This window comes from Mus pahari, chromosome X, assembly GCF_900095145.1.
Source record: "Mus pahari chromosome X, PAHARI_EIJ_v1.1, whole genome shotgun sequence".
Classification (NCBI taxonomy): domain Eukaryota; kingdom Metazoa; phylum Chordata; class Mammalia; order Rodentia; family Muridae; genus Mus; species Mus pahari.
In genome coordinates this window covers 51,719,764-51,740,223 of record NC_034613.1, presented here as the reverse complement: position 1 = coordinate 51,740,223, position 20,460 = coordinate 51,719,764, and the positions used below count along the sequence as shown (strand labels likewise).

General features: G+C 37.2%; 1 long non-coding RNA gene across 3 annotated transcripts in view; it reads right to left on the bottom strand.

The window, feature by feature from the left end:
- The window catches only part of LOC110314566, a 61,712-nt gene that overhangs the window by 29,807 nt on the left and 11,445 nt on the right, over positions 1-20,460 (bottom strand). Inside the window, exons 5-6 of one of the 3 annotated variants that reach the window (XR_003843033.1) lie at positions 13,453-13,528; positions 8,724-9,446 (exon numbers count right to left, since the gene is read on the bottom strand). This is a non-coding gene — a long non-coding RNA (uncharacterized LOC110314566). Of the gene's footprint in view, positions 1-8,723; positions 9,447-13,452; positions 13,529-20,460 lie in introns of those variants that run through there. The other 2 variants (XR_003843035.1, XR_003843034.1) reach the window with 2 other exon arrangements.

Genomic DNA, 20,460 nt, shown 5'->3' with positions numbered 1-20,460 from the left:
GCTGTCCTGGAACTCACTCTGTAGACCAGGCTGGCCTCAGAAATTCGCCTGCCTCTGCCTCCCAAGTGCTGGGATTAAAGGCATGTGCCACCATGCCCAGCCGGTCCCTTCTATTCTTGACTGTAAAGCCAGAGCCACATGGCTGAAGCTGCCAATTTCTACTTGCTGGGTTTGGAGTATATAGCCCCTCTTATTCTATTACCATCTTTCTGTTTACCAGCTCCCTCACTGCCTAAGCTTGGCTGTCCTGGAACTTGCTCTGTAGATGACATTGAACTCAGAAATCATCATTGCTCTGTCTCCTGGGATTACAGGTGTGTACCACTACGTTTGGATTTAGGCTTTCTTCACCTAGAACTTGCTCTGTCCCAGGCTGGTCTTGACTCAGAGATCAGCTGGCTTTGTCTTCTGGGATTAAAGGTTTGTACAATGACCATATCTGGACCAAAATTTTGCTGGGTGGGATCTTGCCCCAGGGTCACCACTTCCTTAATTCAATTTAATATCCTTCAACACAGGATTCAGCTCCATTTTACTTCCTGCTTCCCCTTTAATATTTGAACCACATATTTTATATTTTTCCTTTCTAAGCTTGTTACACTTATTCAAAACACTCTTCATGAGACTTAACCAGAGAACAAAGTCTCTGCTGGGCTTTTTTGAGACTTCCTTTGTCAATGCAATCAATATAAATCTCTTTGCCTTAGCCTCAGATAGACTCTTCAAACAAGGGCAAGAAACAGCCACATTCTTCACTAAAATACCACAAACAGTCTTTATGCCACATACTGAAATTCTTCTCCACTGAAACCCCTTGGACCATGTCTGCACAGTTCTTATCACTCACAGTAACCGAGTCTACTAGTCTACTAGTCCATATTCCTACTAGGATGACCCATTAAACTCCACTTAAAACATCCCATTGTTTTTGGACCTAATCTTCTTCTAGGAAGCTCTTAATACCCTGCATTAAATACACAGCTAATCTTGTTTACTCTGAAATTCTACCTCAGCAGATAGTTCCTGAAATTCTACCTCAGCAGATAGTTCATCCAGCCCTAGAAAGATACTGAAGCACCTTCAAATGTATTTTTAATGGCAAACCAGGAATTTGTCAGGTCTTATACCACAGAATGACTTTAATCAAGTCATTTTTAAAATGTCTTAAATTGAAGAAAATATTAAAGATATTCATTGTCTACATTTATTGTCTATAACATGACATCTTGAAAATGTATGTGGGAAGTGGGAGTGGGTGGGTTAGTGAGCAGGGGGAGTGGGGAGGGGGATAGTGGTTGTTTGGAGGGGAAACCAGGAAAGGATGTAACATTTGAAATGTAAATAAAGAAAATATCTAATAAAAAAAGAAAATGTATAGGGGACTGGACCACAAGCAAAAAGTATACATGGAGGGACCCATGGCTCCAGCTGCATATGTAGCAGAGGATGGCCTTGTCGGTCATCAATGGGAGGAGAGGCCCTTGGTCCTGGGAAGGCTCAATGCCCCAGTATAGGGGAATGCCAGGGGCAGGTAGGCAGAAGTGTGTGGGTGGGGGAACACTATTATAGAAGCAGGAGGAGGGGTGTGGGATAGGGGGGTTCCAGAAGGGAAATCGTGAAAAAGGATAACATTTTAAATGTAAATAAATAAGATATCCCAACAAAAACCAAACAACAACAAAAAACAAAACAAAAAAGAAAATGTATGCACTGTGAAATGACTATGATACCAATTTAACTGACATACTTATCAATTTTACAATAACACTTAAAAGGTAGCAATATACAGTATATTATTAACTGTAGTTGTATAAGAGCTCTTCAGAGTTTATACTTATTAACCAAAGACTTTGGACTTCTGCTCCCATCCCAGCCTTTGGTCAACATCATTTTACTCAATATGCCCTTGAGTTCAATACTTTTAGATTCTACTTGTGAGGTTATGTAATTTTGTGTCACTTAATGCTTCTTCCTCCATATTGTTACAAATGATAGGGTTTGCTTCCTTTTTAAAAGAGAGAGTGAGTATTCGTGTGTGTGCAAGCGTGTGTGTGCACAAGCATGTGCACTCAGGAGCTTGTGCACATGTGTGTGGAGGCAGGGGACAAAATGTAGGAATCCGTTCTCCCCTGTCACCGTGTGGTCTCCAGGAACTGAACTCCGCTCATCCCCACTTAGCTATCTTGCTTGCCCTAGGACATGGTTTTAAAGCAGCAAAACATAAATTATCCTCCAAATAGTTACAAATATCATCTCGTTTGCTTTATCATTCGTTCCTTTTGCCTTCTTTTTCTGTGATTTGTAGAATTTCATTCTTCTCTGCTTGCCTCAAGCTGGATATCCTGTGCTTCCCTCATCTTTAGTGACTGAGCCATTCACTAAACCTCAAATTGCCCCTCTCTTCTGGCTGCTCCTCCAGAGAATCAATATCAGTTGATTACATCAACACCTATGTGCTTGCTTTTTGTTTTACACTAAAGGCAAGGCTGGGATGCCTCTTCCTCCATTCTTTATTTCATAGACCGGGCCAGTTTGCTTAGCTTAAATCTGGGCAGGAGAAAATGTATCATAAAAACCTTATGCTCCACATTATTCAGGATGATTAAAGAGTGATTTTAGAAAAGTTTCACTGCCAAAATGTTTTCTGTTCTTTTAATAAATGTTTATTGGGATATAATATCTCAATACCTGCTTTAGTTTGAAATGTAGGCTTATCCTATAAATGCTGTTTCAGAATTTAAAAGCACCTTTTTATACTCAGGAAAATTGACCTCCAGCTTCTAGCATGAATTAGTCTAGTCTCTACCTCGAAGGAATGACCATTATCTTTTTATTATTATTATATTTTTCCAATTTTTATTAGGTATTTTCTTCATTTACATTTCAAATGCTATCCTGAAAGTCCCCTATACCCTCCCACCCCCAGCTCCCTTACCCACCCACTCCCACTTCTTGGCCCTGGTATTCCCCTATACTGGGGCTTATAAAGTTTGCAAGACCAAGGGGCCTCTATTCCCAGTGATGGCTGATTAGGCCATCTTCTGCTACATATGCAGCTAGAGACACGAGCTCTGGGGGTACTGGTTAGTTCATATTGTTGTTCCACCTATAGGGTTGCAGACCCCTTCAGCTCCTTGGGTACTTTCTCTAGCTACTACATTGGGGGCCCTGTGTTCCATCCAATAGCTGACTGTGAGCATCCACTTCTGTGTTTGCCAGGCACTGGCATAGCCTCACAAGAGACAGCTATATCAGGGGTCCTTTCAGCAAAATCTTGCTGGCGTATGCAATAGTGTCTGCGTTTGATAGCTGATTATGGGATAGATCCCTGGGTGTGGCAGTCTCTGGATGGTTCATCCTTTTGTCTCAGCTCCAAACTTTGGCACTGTAACTCCTTCCATGGTTGTTTTGTTCCTAATTCTAAGAAGTGTCCACACTTTGGGAATGACCAGAATCTTATAATATAAATAAAAAAATAAGTAAACATTTATCCTAGATTAGAAGCTTATCATTTCAATTTTAGAATTGTTTATATGAGTTTTCTCACTTATACTCACAAGAGCCCCATGGAGTAGACAGACTAAATATTCTCTATTTTTCTCATTTTGTAGACTAGCAACTGGTAAGTGAGATAAAGAGCACTCAACTAGTCATGCTGGAGTGGCATCACCATTTTCTAGCTTCCCTATTGATATTTGCACTGACACTGAAGAGCACTCCCCAGAGTGCTGACTTAGCATTCAAAGGTCAGGTGTTTTGTTGTCTGAATAAAATTAGAGAAGCTACATTGAAGAATAACTTGATTGAATTAGGAGATGAAAAATAATTTGAGTATAAACAGAAACAGTGCTGTTCCACACTCAGATAAAGTATTTATTGATGCCATTAAATGAAGCTGAATGAAATTATCTTTAGCTTTAGCTGGTGCTGGATTCACTTTCTCCAAAAAGGAAACATTTTCCTGAGTACAATAAAATTTAAGTTCATAATGTTAATAACATTTCACTAAGGTGACAGTTAATATTTTACATTCTGTCCCAGATTTTTCTTTATAAAAGGGTAAAGTCCCCTTTTCACTACACAAGGCATGGCACAGCACACTCTACTCCCTATCAGATTTACAGATCAAGACCAAGGGGCCTCTTCATAAGCCCCAGTACAGGGGAACATCCGGGCCAAGAAGTGGGAGTGGGTGGGTAGGGGAGCAGGGGCGGGGAGGGGATAGGGGACTTTGGGGATAGCATTTGAAATGTAAATGAAGTAAATATCTAATAAAAATTGGGAAAAAAAGATTTACAGATCATTGTCCTAAGAAAGGACAGGATGTATCCTATCAAGCTGGAGCACGAAGGAATTAGCCAGATGAATTTTGTAGGATAATTCTACTTCTTCAGCAAGAAGGAAGTTCTCAGTGAAGCTGACTGAGAACAATCATCCTTTGCTACAACCAATCAAGACAGAACACACACCAAATCTATTATCTCTTACTTTCCATGCTCACAAGAACTGTGCATGAAAAGAAAAGCCAGGACTGTATTTAAGCAGGATGTAAAGTGAATGAGAAAAAAAAAGGAATTTAAATTTTAAAAATGTAAAAGAAAGAAAAACAATTATAATCTCTAGAAATAAAGCAACCAAACAAAAATACTGTGTTTGTGATTAGTCAGGGAGGTGTTCGCCTGTTTTCCAGCTTGTAGTGTTCACTTCTAATATTGTAGTGATGAGGGAGACATGAAAGAGGTTGCATGTTCAAAATGAGTGGTATGTAGTAGAAAACCCGAGACTAAATCTCTCAACAAAGCCACTTGAGAATATCACCCTGAGTGAGGCAACCCAAATCCAGAAAGAAATATATGGCATGTCCACTTATAAGTAGTAGACATAATTAGCCATAAAATGCAGGACAACCCAAACTGTGCAATACGGATGTACCAAGGGAGGATGTGAGAATCTCACTCAGAAGAGGAAACTAATCATCAGAAGTGGATGGGGAGAGGGAATTGGGTAGGAGAGGAGATAAGGAAGGAAATGGGGGTGACATTCAGATGTGAGAGCGAGAGAGGGCTGGGGGTGAGAATAGAAATTGAATGGTTGTGGCAACAATGGTGACTATCTGGAGACCTGGGATGGGAGAGGGTATGGAGAGTCTTTGAGGATAACCCTAGCTTAGATGCATACCAGAGGGCAATATAGAGTCTGAAGTGGCCACCTCCTATAGCTTAGACAGGACTTCCAGTGGAGGAAGGGGGACATCAATCCACCCACAAAACCTTCAACCTAAATTTTGTTTTGCCTATAAGATATGCAGGGATAAAGATGGAGCAAAAACTGAAGAAAACATCAACCAATGACTAGCCAAACTTGAGACCCATCGCCTGGTACTATTAATGCTACTCTGCTATGCTTGCAGACATGAAGGTAGCATAACTGTCTCCTGAGAGGCTTCATCTAGAACCAGATGGAGGCAGATGCAGAGACCCACAGATGCAGAGCTAACAGTGCAGAGCCTGGGGAGTCTTGTGGAATTGTCAGAGATAGAACTCAACAAGTCAGAGAGGTCAAGAACACCACAAGAAGACCTACAGTGTCAAGTGACATGGGACCATGCGGCACACAGAGCCTGAGCAACTTCTCAGGGAGCATGCAGGTGGTGGACCTAGATCTCTTACATATTTGTAGCAATGTGCAGTTTTGCCTTCATATGGGTCCCCTAAGAAGGTGAGCAAGGGCTGTCTCTGTCTGTTTCCTGACATTGGATCCCTTTCCCTCCTACTTGGACTGCATGATTGGGCCTCAGTAGGAGAGGAACCCTACAGGAACCTCACAATTATACCTTACATTAATCAAAGTAAGTGTCCTATATATTAAAATAAATATGATGTCATTGGTGGCATTTAAATATTCAACAAAGAATTTTTTCATGAGTTCTGTTAAATTTTCAAATCACAACACACACACACACACACACACACACACACACACACACACACACACACACATTTTTTTCAACCAGACTTCCATAGAGCACAATTCCACTTGTAAAGCCTTCTGAATTCAGTCTTACAAGATAGATCAGGAATTCCTCATTGATATGAAGATGTAGAAAGGTGCAATTAAGTTAATTCTCAACTCTAACCAGGACTAAGGAGCAGAGAAGGATGCAATGACCCATTGGTCAGCAAAAAAAGAAGATGCAGTGGGAGAATCACTAAATCATTGATACTTATCTCCCATCAGAAACATAAAATAGTGCCAAGATTACCTAGAAATCATCTTCCCAATAGCACTTTGTGGCTTCAATTGAAGTACTAAATTTACTACTTGAGTGAATGTTATTGCAAAAGGCCTAGAAGCATTTAGAAGAGCTTTTCGTTACATATATAGGCAGTGTGGCATACTTTAAAGCCTACTGTTATCACCTGGATTTCTCAAGATCTCCTATACATGCTTTTCTCATTTCCATCCAGGAATGTGAGCTCACAGATCTGATGGAAAAGTTTTTCCTTCGAGAGTGGCAATTCAGAATGCCCTTTGGGGCCTTAAAGAAACTTCTGTATATTTCTAATGGATGACACCCTTGGTATTCTCTCTCCAAGCCCATTGCTCACAGAATGTTTCCAAATTATATTTCCTCTCCTCTGCTTTTTAGTCACTTTTTTTCATGACTTGATTCAAACGTTTTAACCACAGTAAGGTGGCCTGCTTGGGCTTTTAAATTTTAAAATTGATCATCTAGGTCTAAGATGTTTAGAATACCAGCCCCACTATCACGGGCTGCAACAGTTTCAATGCTGAGACCAAGGAGGCTTCCAGGACATGGATAGATGTCTATCATCTACACTCCATGTTTTGGAAGGGACTGGATAATTTGACATATCTATCAACCTTTATAGATCTTGAAATACTTCCACAAGAATTTCAATTTGAACCTATTACTTTTACAAGGAATCCAGAAAGCTAAGTGTAATACAACTGACATTTTATGTAAGAAGAAATAAAGATACAGAAGATACCCCAAATGGTGGCAAAAACACAGTGGAAGTCAATATGAAGAACTGATGAACAATATAACCATTCCTCTTGAATTGTCAGAATTCAGTAAAGAATGTCAGAAAAGTGGGTTTCAGTTGTAGTTAGGCAACTTCAGTTAATTATTTAGTAACAAGTATCTTCTTTGGAATAACAGATGCTTTGTAGCTTGTGAGACACACTACAGCATACAAATAAAGAGCCATTTGCTCAAAACACATTAAGAATTTCAAAAGTAACAGCAGGGCAATAAGCCAAGCATAAAGGCCATGTGCGCTTGTGAAAGAACAGCCCATGAGATTTACTGCCAAAAGATCCTTAAGTTTCAGACCCAGGATCCAGAGGCCTTTGAACTGGAATTGTACTGAAGGCCTTCTCCTTGAAATCTAGCTTTCATGGTAATAGAAGGCACCATGCACGCCTCCAAAGGAAGGAAACCCCTAATATTCCTACCCAGCTCTGATCTCTATGATTAATTAATGACCAGTGTGGTGTAGCATCAGTAAAGGTGCAGTAGTGACTCACATTCCTTGACAGTAGCCAACAGCTGTCTAATTGGATTTAAGACCTATTGAACAAGAGATAAATCATGTCTAATACTAGACACCTAGCCAATCACCCAGGATCAATATCTTCGAGGAGAACCTACAACCATTACTTTACTCAACTTCACTCTAAATATTTGCCTTACAGATGATCATAATCCTTGGCTCCTCACCAAGGAAACTTCTTTGTATAGCAGATGGAGACCATCACAGAAACTACAACACCAATCAAAGTGCAGAGTTTTGGAGGCCACTCCCAATGGATGCATCTACAAAACAACTCCTGTACCTAAGGCCCAGGGAAGATTGGGGAAGATGAAGATATTGTTGTAATAGCCAGATCAGAGAGTTTGCTGTGAGATTGTGATTCCTTGTTATATCGGAAACTACAACCATAGAGCCTCACCAATAGTACTACCAAAACATGAGCCGAACAAGAATAACATCAATACACACGCTAATATAGAAGGGAAAAACCTCAAAAAGCCTCAGCCTTACACAGAGAACTATAGGCAACTAAGGAATGCTAGGAATGGGAGAGGTGGTACTTCCCAGGGAAGAGCACACCAAATGGCCATCCAATACCAAGTGGTCAACCCTGAAAACACGTATCCAAGTAACATTATACAAACTGAGATTATATTTAGGAATATATGTATCTACATACACATATATGCATGTAAAAACAATGAAAAAGGACAAGAATTTGAAAGAGAGCAAGGAAGGGTACATAGGAGGGCTTAGAGGGGAGGAAGGGAAGGGAGAAATAATGAAATTGCTTTATAATCTGGAAAATAAACAATTTTTGATAAGAAAGCAGACTGAGCAACTCATGAGAAATAAGTAGGTAAGTAACATTCATCCATGGCTACAGCATCAGTTTCTACTTCTAAGTTCCTACACTAGCGGAGGTCCTGCCATGATGTGACACTGGAAACTGACATACTCCTTTCTTCTCATCCAAAAGAAGTGATATGAACTGAGTATCTCTCTCTCTGTCTCTCTCTCTCTCTCTCTCTCTCTCTCTCTCTCTCTCTCTCTCTCTGTGTGTGCAAATTACAAAGAAATCTGAGAGTGTTGGAAGGTGTATGAGAAGGTTGGAGGGAGGAAAGGGAAGAAAGAAACAACATAATTATATTTTAAGCAACTTTTTTATTTTAAAAATTCCCAAGTTTTAGTGTAACATTTAACTGTTCTTTCCATTATCTCATTTCTTAACAATCTTTGGATGTGTTACCGGCTATACATCTCTTATGTCATCAGGAGTACCATTCGAATCAGAAATAGTTCACAAGTGCTTGATGACAACTCTCGTTTCTAGATTACTGATGCTTGAGACTGTCTATTTCTTGTCCAGTTCTGCTCCATCATGCTGACCTCTAATAACATAAAATACCACAGAGAGCAGCTCAGTCTCCATTCTTTCCTCTCTCAGGCCCTGTTGTCACAAAATAATTCACGGATGCTGAAACTAAACTTAAGCCATGATCAGGAAAAGGGCCTACTCTCAGCCACTAAGGATATCAAGTCACACAAAACTGTGCTAAGCGGCTCTTACTGCAGACATTCTAACAGTTTTCAGTCTGATGAGATGCAGTCTGCCTCCAACCATGGCTCTAACCACCCCAACTGTCGCTTAGCCCTTTCTCTTCTAAATTAGGGACTCAATAACAAAATGCTAGGCAAAGTGTCAAATAACAAATGTACAATATGCTACTTAAGAAACCTAGGATGACATTTAAATAAGAACTACAAATTGGATTTTCCTAACTACCACATTCATATTGTAGCCATTCTCGCTGCTGTCCAAACTCCAATGCTAATACGTTTGACTTTCAAGTTTGGCTTCCGGATGTCCATGATTCTTTTGCCCTGACAAATGAATTGGTATATTTAAATTTAAGATGTTATTTTTGTTCATGTTTTTATATATATGAAATCAGAATATACTTGCTATCTAATAGCATTCTCTTTTAGGATGCTACTTTATTTATTTCTGCATTTCTAGTTCATATTGACACTATATAATAGGAGATAATTAAGATGGGAGCAGCAGAGCTCATAATTTGATTTGCTTCCACTCAAGTCTGTAAATACATTTAAAGTAAACAATTATTCCTTCCTACATGCCCCTTACTATGCATTGGAGAACTGTGTGCGTCCAGAAGCATTCTGACACTGGGCAAAGATGCAGATGACTGAGAATTACCACTGTGTATATATATACTTCTATGTATATATACATATATTTACAAAATCATTGATTTCTGTGGTGATGTTAGGACTTATACAAAATATAATCTCCTATGTAAGTGTTAATACAGCTATTTCAGCAGTCATAAAATTAAACATCTATGGATAAATCTTTTTACGACAGTTTTCTACAAGTGGATTTATTCTTAGCATTGCATCTTTATTATATTGGATTTTTTTAAGTATGGTAAAACTTTGAAAGCTTCAAAATAACTCAACAGTAACCTCTGGAAGTTCTGAAGTTTGAGATGTCTCACATGCAACCACTGAGAAGCCTTCTCAGTTTCACAGTAGAATAATTTCTAGGTGCCAATAAAAGATTATTCTTCAAATACTCTTTATGAACTATTTATTGTCACTTGAGGTTGTTTTCGTTTTTGTTTTTTGTTGTTTGTTTGTTTTTACTTTTACCTACTTACAACTAAAAAGTCCTAAGAAGAAAATACAAAGACTAGGAGAAGGTAACATCCGTCAGAAGAGCAAGACACACCTACACAAGAATAGGCTATGAACCTATTTTTCTACACTCACAGTTTGAAAGTTAAATGTTCTAGATCAATATGTATGCTATTACATAATGCATGTAATATGAGTCACACATTTAAACAAAACATTTCATGTTACACTTGAAAAGGTTTAAAAATCAAAAGAAATTAATTTCCATTGTATTTATTTTTGCTCAACATAGGAGACCATTACTGTGCTTAGTGTCTCTATTGTCATGCTGGCTAGCTGTGCTTGGAGCACCAATGCCCACATATCTCATTACAGCTCATATACTAGCCTAGGTCAACCTGATCACTGTATGTATTTTATCAACCAATTAAAATTATTCCATCCCAGGACATTTGATTCACCATGATCAACCATAAAAGTATTTTCAGAAATTTGAACACGGCAGTTAGTTCCAGCCTTGTAAACCAATTGGTTCAAAAAGTGACAATAATATATTGTTCTAGACTAAGCATGTGGGGTCTAGAGTGGTGATCTCCAAATCTCTCTACTGATGCATGACTTCTTTCCAAGCACTACACGAGCAGGGATGATATCAGAGCATCAACTTTCAGGTGTTCAACCTTCAGATGTATTCTCTCCCAAAATGACCCACATGAGAACAATTACACCCAAAACACTAAAATTAAGCATTATTTTTTCTAGCTATCACCAACATTAATAACCATTTTTACTAGAAAGCAATAAACCTAATGAACAGCAATATCTATCACTAGTGGATTCTTTTAACTGTAACTGGATATTCTCCAACACTAAAAACTGTTTATGCTGGAAAAATGTATGCATAGAATTTTTTCAGTTAAATTAGTTAAACTTATCTAATTATATTATGTACTATTTTTTCCAATTAAAATCAATTTTCATTTCACCTTAAAATTACCTTATTACCTACATTACATTACAAATTTAAAATGCTAATTAGTCTTAACAACAGATAACCTTCTATATAATAAAATGTAGTTGAAAAGTTTAATTCCATAGTCAACAAAGTTCATGGATTAAAGAAACACTATATACAATCGACGATTCCCATAAATTCAACATCAATGTTCTAAAAGCAAATACATACATATTTACCAAAGGAAACTATACATGAGATCAGAGTCACTGATTCATCTCTCATAATCTCAACTACATATTACATGGTTTAATTTAAAATTGAATACCAGAACTAGAATAATTTATATGTAGATATAATGCATCACTCTTATCTTAATTTAACTTGTTATCTATCAGTATGTATTCCTTAATTAATGTCTCTGTGGTCTTGATAACTTCTAAAACGTATATTAATGTTGTTCACTAAAAATTAAGTCTGATATTCTTAAAAGTTAATCTGATTTTGCTGATTATCTTGACATGAACTGTGCATTTTCCAATTAAATTATAATTGAATATTTTGTATAAAATTGATTCAAATCTATAGTTTCACGTTTTTATATTTAAATTATATAATGATTTCAAAGCAGTTTATTAAAATTATTGCTTTGGGAAGCACATGTTGATCTATGTATTTTGATTCTCCTACTGTATTTGTAAGCACAGGGAGCAAAAGTAAATGCCCCCAAAATAAAAGTATAATGAATCTAATAGCCATTTGGTAAATATTGGTATAGTCATTTTGGTAAGCTTCCTAGAAATTGAAAAAAAAATCAACTGCTCCAATACAACCTTTTGTAAATCATGGGGCCCCTTGTCTTCATGAAATTAGAGATTCTATTATGTATTTTAAATGTGCTAATTTTTTAAATTATTGAAAAATATTTTCAGTTTAAGAACTTTTTGGTTGTCTCCTATTTTTCATTAGTACATACATAATGTGTTTTATGGACACATAAGTGTAATGTGTTTTGACCATATTTACTCATTGTCCTCTCACCCTGTCACTTCTGTTGATACCCCTCCTCTTTTCTAGCAGTCCTCTTTATACAATCACATCTGAAAAGGCGTTTTTTGAGAGAGGATCTTGCTACATAGCTGGCATTAGCCTGAAACTTAAAATACTCCTGCTTCCTCTTCGTCTTCCTGTAAAATACTCCTCTTCCAAGTACTGCAACTACAGGCATGCACCACCACTTCAGACTAAGAAATGGTTTTGCTAATAAGTCACTGTGTGGTTTCTGACTTGTGACTTAGATACTCGTTCGGTTCCTTTTTAATCATTTACATGAACAAAATTACCTGTGTTCTCATATCTGTAAAATTAAAAATAAGGGCTAGGGATGTAGCTTAGTGGTAAGGCACCTCCCTAGGATATGCAAGGATGTGGGTTCGGTCCCCAGAGGAATGAAGAAAATGAGGGCTGGGCATTAGAGATAACAGTCATCCTCACAGTTATGAACTAATCAGAGAGACACTTACATACAATTCGACTTTTCATTTCTACTCATTATTTACCAACACATAATATTTTATTCTCTTCAGACGAAACATTCAGCACAAACAATTTAATGATAAAAATCTTAATATTTAGAGGCATAGACTCACAAGACAGTTTATTTCCATTCCCAAATATTTTCTGTAGTGTTGTATGGTAGAGTGACCAATTAAAGGCATTTAAACATAAACTGTTACATTAGAATGAATTATGTGACAGAAGTACAGTGAATTGGTTTTTTCAAGGAGGCAGAAAATTAGGTGAATTTTCTGTCTGTCAAATACCTTATTTATTATTTTTTCTTTTAAATCATCAAGTTAGAATAGTGTTTTATTTTGTTGAATAATTTTTTAAAGTGATTACCTTGCTTTCAAGTATAAATATCCACATATTCACGATATAGTAATGACAGCTTTATGCATATTAAAATTTATGATAAACTTCAGATGGTAACTTGAAGACAACTGTGCAGTAATGTCTAACTTGTTCAAAGTGCTGTTAAGTGACAAATTATTAGTAGATGTAAAGACAACTGGTAGATAATAGTCTCAGGAAAATCCAGAAAGAAAGAAATGGAGCTATTTTTGTGTGAAAAGTTACAATTTTTGATTACTATTTACATGTCAGCATATAGCAGAAAGCACTATAATGTAATGTATTCTAACTTACGCATACAGCTTTTCAGACAGTTAAGCAGTGGGACCAATTGTGGTGATGCGTAAATACTGTACTTACTCAGTGTGGTCGCTAGGTGGCAAATGCACACCATGCATGAAGGCCTCTCTTTGTCTTGCACTGTAGCTATTTCAATCTCAGGTCCCATAGGAAAAAAAAATAGAAAAATAAATCATTTTGAGTGAGGTAATCCAGACCCAGAAAGACAAATATTGTACTCACTTATAAGTGAATATTGGCTATAAAGTAAAATATAGATATACCATAATCCACAGACCCAGAGAGGAGAGCTTAAGAGGAAGGCCGGGGGGGGGGGTGGACACATGAATTTCCCTGGGAAAGGGAGGTAGAAACCTAGAACACCTAGGAATCTACAAGGGCGATCCAAAGATTCCTAGCAATCAGGATATGGAGCCTGAACCAGCCATCACCTCTAACCAGGCAAGTGGAGGGATTGGGACAACAACACAGCCACAAAAACTTCAACCTACATTTTTTTCTGTCTGCAAGATGTGCTGGGGTAAAATTGGTGACACAGAAATTGTAGGAGGGGGCAACCAATGACTGGTCTAAACTGAAACCCAGGCCACAAAAGGGAACCCAGGCCACAAAAGGGAACCCATGCCTGACATTGCCTATAGGGCCAGAAACCAGAGACTGGGTATCCTAGGATACAGACCTAGGATAAAATCAAACATGACCACAAAATGTCGATGAAATGATTCCTAATGATACTCTGCGATACTTGTAAATAGGATCCTAGCATCATCATCATCAGAGAGAATGATGGAATCAGATGCAGAGACCCACAGCCAAACACTAGGTGTAGCTCAGGGAATCCTCTATAAAAGAGGGAGGAAGGATTATAGGATTCAGAGGGGTCAAGGAGACAAGAAAACCCACAGAATTAACTAAGGAAAGATCATAGGGGCTCACAGAGACTAAAGTGACAACCAGGGATCCTGTATGGGTCTGACCTAGATCCTCTTAGGTCCTCTGAATTTATGTTATGGTTGTATAAATTGGTGTTCTTTTGAGATTCCTAGCAGTAAGAACTGGGACTAACTCTGAGTCTTTCACCTGCTTTTAAAGGAGAAACCGTTTTTCTCCTACTGGTTTTGACTTGTCCAGTCTTGATATGAGGGAATGTCCCTAATCTTATTGCAAAATGATATGCCATGTTTGATTGATATCCTTGGGAGGCCTGCCGTTCTCTGAAGAGAAATGGAGAAAGAGTGAATCTGGCAGAGAGGGAAGGTGAAGGGGGGACTGTGAAGAGAGGAAGGAGGGGAAACTGTGATCAGGATATAATATATGAGAGAAGAATTTAAAAAAGAGTACTCACAGATGAACATTAAAGATTCACCAATGTACTTTAATTGTAAAAAAAGTATTAATAGTAATAATAATGATGATGCTGTTGATGATGATAAAATAATAATAATAAAATAATAATAATGACAGTAATACCAATAGCAGCAATACCAGGAAACAAATCTGGAGCCTTTCTTTCTGCTAAGGATAAAAGCAAATTCTTACAATATCTGAGAATTTAGGAAATGACCTTGTTTGTGATCATACTCTATTTTTATTAATAGATTAGTCTTTATTGGTTCATTTACAAATACAAAATAATGTATCTATAATCCATTACAAAATAGTTGTAAAGAAAAACAGTTTGTATCAAACACACACACACACACACACACACACAGAGCAGTGCCATCTACCTGCACAATATTCCAAGCACAAGGCTAACCATCTCATTACACAAACTCTCCAAGAATCCTGAAAGTGCTATGGTTACTATGTCACAGGTAATAAGGTAGAAAAAAATGGCCTCACATCACTGAGCCAGTAAGTACTAGAACTTGGATGAAAATGTAGAATTAATTTTGTATTAAATTTCAAAGGCTAGTATTTAAATATTGGAGTACAATATTTCAATGGTGGGTAGATATGTTTATGCATGTATTTTTCTTTATTTGGCTATACACATTTATTTATTTCTATGCTTCCATTTGAATTATATCTATGACTCTGTAAATAGGTAAGTATGTGTGCAATTCATCTGTCCAAAAGATGCTTAGATATGTTTCTGGAATATTTCCGCACCTACATTCATATGGTATAATCAGGTAAGTGGGATTGATACTTGTTGCTCTCAAAGGAGGAGGAAAAACACAATGGCACATTAAAACACCTAAGTATGTTTCAAACGTTTGTATGTCTATAGGTAATCCAAAGTCTGTTTTAACAATGTAAATCCACATGTGACTGTGTATATGCAGGTCTGCTTTTATTTGTAGCATGAAGTCCTGCATGCATCCATACTCCCATTTTGGGATACATATATTTATGTGAGCATTTATTTGTTTGACATATGCATAAAATTTGTATACCATTAAAAGCTTAGGAGACCACTGTGGTAGAGTATGTATATATGCAACAACACAGGCAAATGTTAACAAGAAAGGAAATATCTGTACATGTCTGCAGTTACAAATCTGCACATAGTTGCAAATGTGTTTTGTGTATTTTCTTACTTTTAAATATATATGTATATATCTTCTATGTTTAAGAATGTATGGTAGCTGGGCATGGTGGCACACGCTTTTAATCCCAGCACTCAGGAGGCAGAGGCAGGCGGATTTCTGAGTTCGAGGCCAGCCTGGTCTACAGAGTGAGTTCCAGCACAGCCAAGACTACACAGAAAAACCCTGTCTGGAAAAACCAAAAAGTATGGTATCTCTGCATATCTTCACTTTTATTTTTGTCTAAATAAGTGCATTTATAAAGTGCTGTGTGCAGCACATGTTTCTAAGATTCTCAGTGTATCTGCATCCAAGCTGGTACATAAGCCTGTAGAATTGCATCTGCATTCCCGATATCTATCTCTTCATGTATCTAACCATATAACGTAGGCTTTGTTATCTGTGTGGACATGGTTTGCTGACTACCTATGTTCATATGTGTGAACCTCCCTGTGTCCATTCATCTGTGTATACACAGGATATGTATGCATAAGTGTACTTTGACTTTCTTGCCAGTAATTCTCTTGACTTATATCTACTAACTTGTTACATGTATGCTCCAGTATTTATTTATATGTTTATCTATTTGTGTACATATATGTCCATGTGAATATCTGCATGCCTATGTAGACACATCATCATGCAAATTATGCATTTATATAACAAATACTGGATCCATGCATATATATGTCAATATTTATGTCTCTAGGTTAGCATCTAACATGTGAAAACTCAGTATGTATGGGAATAATGGAATGAATATATATAGAATGAATATCTTGGTCTGTGGCTTTATTTTGCATCTGCCCCTATGGTATAAATGGATATCAATGTTTGCATTATACATATGACTACAAAAGTGATTAAGTGTATATCTTTGAAGGCACTCTGTATACTTTCAATATGGTTGCACTTTTCTATGTCTGTGAATACAAACTTAATAGATGCAGATGCTTCTGAGTGTATCTGTATATCTCTGTGCTTGTATAGGTATATGCTTATGGATTACTATAGTTGTAAACTGGTTCACTGTACTCCCCACGTTTAAGACTATTTATACACCTCTGCTTCTGTACACACCTTAGTGCCATCTCTATATATGGATATGGGTGTGTACAACTCTGGTTCTCCATACATGCCTGGGTTTCTGTGAATCTGTTTCTGGACATCCATGTACTTTAGCATACTCTTATTAATCTGAATGAGTTGCTGTAAAAATATGTGTTAGTCTGCATCCATTTTTGTAAGCATCCTTGTATCTGTGTATGTCTATTTGCATAATTACATTTTCGTAGATGTATGTATCCATATCTATGTATCTTTGATTAATGTAACTATTAATACAGCTCTCATTAATAAATAACTATGCATATATAAATCTCTTCATTAAACTATTTTTGTCTTATTTGATATATGCATCTCTGAATGCATACTCACATGTCATGATTTGTGTACATTTATATGTGTGCATGTATATTTACATGTTTTAATGATGGACAGAAGTTTTGTATATAAGACATGAGCATGTTTATACATTTGATCACAAGTATGCCTCTGTGTTTGTGTGACTGGAAGCATATGAATGCTAACATATAAAGACTTAGACATTGTTAGAGTTTCAGTGTAGTATAAGTAGTTTTGTCTTGAGAATTGAATCTTTGTATGTAAATGTGGGGCAAGTTACTATATGATGTTAAATGGATGCTGTGGATTACATGTCTCTATGCACTGCTTTTTTTTCCTTCTATCATTCTATGTGCCTAGTGTGTGAGTCTAAGACAACTGTAGATCTAGCCTGCACATAGCAGGGTTAATTTCTGGACTGATCAGTGTATCTCTATGTATGGTTAGGCAAGTCTGTTAAGGTATAGTGAGTCTGGATGTGGTAAAGGAAATAATTCTGTTGAAAAGGCAGTCCCTTTGTATTTTACAGTTTGCAGTAACAAATATTCATGTTATGGGGTAGCTTCCTGATAGAAAGGTGGTTCTAAATGTTCTAAATAATAATGATAAAATGTTCTGTAGATATCTATTAACTCTGTTTAAGTTGTAGACTCTCTGAGGGAATTTTTTGTGCTAGTCTATGCCTAGTGAGGTATGTGTGAGAAGTGTGAACTTACTTAAAGGGGGCAAGTGCAGCCAGCTGAGGTAACACAATAGATTTCAGGTTGACTCTATGAATTGTGTATTATGAGTATTATGCATTTGGTGTAAGATTAATGTATTTTGAATGGAGCCATAGCTTTCATGACTATAATTTTCTAGATGTGCTCAAGTCATTGTTATTGATGTTTACTGACTCTAGAACATGTCCTTGTGTTGCAGGGCAGATCCAAATTTTGGAGTTTATACATTGATTCCAAAAATTCTGTTAGAAAAAAAAAGCTAAGCTTTGTACTTTAACTACATTTGCATTATATAAAATTCTTCTTTGTTTTAATAGATATGAAGTACCTCAACTGTGGGGTTCTTCCTGCATATAGTATAACACTTCTAGTGGTTGTGGTCTATTCCAGTTCTGCACATCATGAGGCAAGTCCACAATATATAAGTTAATTATAGATATGGTATGAGGTTTGTTAGGATTCTAAAGAATTTGGCTGAATAAGTTTAAGTTTGGGGTGTGTTAGGTCCTTGTGATGTAGTGTAAGTTCAGCCGAAATTAAGACACAATTCTTTGTGTTGTGGGGCATGTCATTATGAAGTTGAATGTGTCATGAATTGTGAGCCTTTTTATTAGGTATTGGCTGATTGAGTTTGTATGATTTGATGAGACTGTCCATTGTAGTGAGCTTGTCTGTCCACTTGTATGTTAGGATCCTTATATACTGTTTTTATGCATAGCCTGTAGAATTCAGATCACATACTAGAGTAGCATGATGTAAAGCTGTAAGGAAATTCTGCATTTTTGAGTATGAGTGTTGTGGAAGTCTGCATTTTCAAACAACCTGATATGGGCTGTGATTTGGTCCTGGGCATTTCTGAGTGAGTCTGGATACAGGGGAAGCCCTGAAAATAGGACAACTGTGTTACTCTGGGGTGTGCCCATGAACTTTGAAAGTATTTTGTACATTGTGAAATGCATCTTTTGTTTGGAAAGTTTGCCAGGGTAGTGCCAGGAGGGAGCATGGACACTCCAGCATCTACCCAGATGAAGCAAGAGTGTCTGTAGGGTAAGACTGTGCTGTAAAGGGCATGACTGATGAGTCGTTTGTAGAACATGCAGTAGGTATTTATTCTGTGGGCCAATTCTGAGGCCTACAGCAGTTCTGTGTGGGTAAGCATACCTTCTCCTTATAAAGCATTTATATTACAGTGTAGTTACATTTATTTTGAGGAAACTCTGTTCATGTGAATTCAGTTTTGTTCATCAGAATGTTTTTCTGTCATAGGCTATGTCTGGTTATCACATTTCTACATCTATGTACTATGGAGCTAGTCTATACATTGTGATATATGTCTGCCTTGTGTGCCAAGACAAATTGTAGATAGGCTATATGTTTGGGGCTAGTAGGGTAACTGTATGTTATAGAGTAAATTTGTTTGTTATACAGAGATTTTTCTATTGTATAACTTGTGATTTATAGGTCATGTTTAAGTGTCAAGGGATACGTTTATATAGACATCATAGGTTCACTGCAGATCTTACAAGGTATTTTCATAGAACTCTGAATCATGATTGTCTTTTAAGACAAATATATTCTAGTGCAAATCTCTATGCTTGGAGGTAGGACCATTTTAACTTATTTTTTGAGTATTATTTTATACATACATACATACATACATACAATGAAATGCCATCATATAGGACCCTACTTCTCTCCAGCTCCCCCAGCATGTTCCTCTCAGAAGTTCATGTCATCCTCTTTGAGGTAAGGTTGTTATGATGGCACTATATGCTGGTAGTCTCATGTAATGAAACTTGTGTGTGGAGTATTAAGTTTGTCTTGTTACTGGATACATAGGGCAGTAGTTCTGAAAGAGTTTACACATTACAATACTCATATACTCAGGCAATACAGGATGTAGTACAGTATTTCTTGGTGCTGTGGTAAGTGTCTATATATCTGATGCTCTAATGGTTGTAGTACATAATGAAGTAGGTACCTGCTTTGTACCAAGTTTCTGCATTCTAGTAGAGGGATGAAACACCATACTTTGCAGAATGAATTTGAAATTTGGGTAAACTCTATGCATTGTGAGGCAAGACTGGTTTTTTTGTTTTTGCTTTGTTCTGGGGGTTATTTGCTCTGTTTTAACTTCCTTTGATCCTGTTTGGAGTTTGCTATTGCTATGGATTCGTTTGAGGTGCTGGTGAAGGAACTTAGAGCCTTTGTACACACAAGTATACCAAGTGCTATACCACTGGGCTACATGCCCATCTAGCAAGTGGGTTTTGTGTAAAATATCTTAGAACTGCTGGCCAAAGGTAGGTAGGGGAAGGCAAATCTGTATGTTTGAAGACATACATGCTGTGTGTCTGCCTGTTATAGTGTATGTTTCGATAAGTGTTTCTAAGATGCTATGCTATGCT